This window comes from Microcebus murinus, chromosome 25, assembly GCF_040939455.1.
Source record: "Microcebus murinus isolate Inina chromosome 25, M.murinus_Inina_mat1.0, whole genome shotgun sequence".
Lineage (NCBI taxonomy): Eukaryota > Metazoa > Chordata > Mammalia > Primates > Cheirogaleidae > Microcebus > Microcebus murinus.
Window position 1 is genome coordinate 9,164,284 of NC_134128.1, and position 1,094 is coordinate 9,165,377.

At 35.3% G+C, this 1,094-nt stretch overlaps 1 non-coding gene across 1 annotated transcript; it reads left to right on the top strand.

Moving 5' to 3' along the window:
- Window positions 1-652: 652 nt before the first annotated feature.
- Window positions 653-782, top strand: LOC142864692 (small nucleolar RNA SNORA18). Its single transcript, XR_012915042.1, has one exon. It is a non-coding gene; the product is annotated as a small nucleolar RNA SNORA18 (small nucleolar RNA).
- Window positions 783-1,094: the final 312 nt, after the last annotated feature.

Sequence of the window (1,094 nt, forward strand, 5' to 3'; positions counted from 1 at the left end):
TATGTATTTAAAATTTACTGAGGTATCACAGGAATAGTTTTGTTTTTCTAAATTGTCTGGTTTCATTATAGTAAGCAGGAAAGATTTTAGTTTTATTCAATTTAAAAATACTGGAAGAATGCTACGTTGCTCTATTCTTTTATATAAATAGTTGAATTGAATGTGACATGCAAAATATAACAGCTATATTTGAAGAATCAGCATATATCACTATTTTCATTTGTTTATTAATGCCCTTTGCTTTCCTCTTTCTCATATCACAGGGTCTAGAACGGCAGGCTCTGGGTTTACACCAGCAGCTTTCTAACCTTGGATCACCACTCTGAAGTCATGTATATCGGGCAAGTTTCTTAACCTATCTGCACCTCGGTTTTCTCATCTGTCAGATGAGAACAACAATGTTATTTACCTAAATGTTGCTTTGGTGAATAAATGAAACAATTTTGTAAAGCACTTAACCCAATGCCTGGCACACAATAGGTGCTTAATAATTGTTAGTTACTACCACTACAACTACTCAATTTACAATTTATAGGGAAGCAGAGATTTGCTTTCTATGGCAGTCCTATTAACCTTTATTTTATTTTGACTGAACGATCTAATATTATTTATCCCACGTAAAGGACACGAGACAGACGTACTGTAGTTGGACTATCAGGTTACTCATGTCAAAAAGGGAGTGTTGGATACATCGCTGGAAATGTCTCATAGAGTAACATTGTGGTTTTGCTTTCCTCACAGGACTATTTGTTAGATCTGTGGGAAGAAACTAACAGATAATTGCTAAAAGTATGAGACACCTAATAATTTGTTTTTACCTCAGGTATTGGCATATCTCACTGATCTGTACTATTCTTGAGTGTGATGGCTTTAGAAGTATAAATTTTCAATTTCTATAAAAATAAAAAAAACTAAAAAAAAAAAAAAAAAAAAAGAGGGAGTGTTGGCCAGGCATGGTGGCTCACACCTGTAATCCTAGCACTCTGGGAGGCTGAGGTGGGAGGATCCCTCAAGGTCAGGAGTTCAAAACCAGCCTGAGCAAGAGCCAGACCCTGTCTTTGCTAAAAATAGAAAGAAATTAATTGGCAACTAAA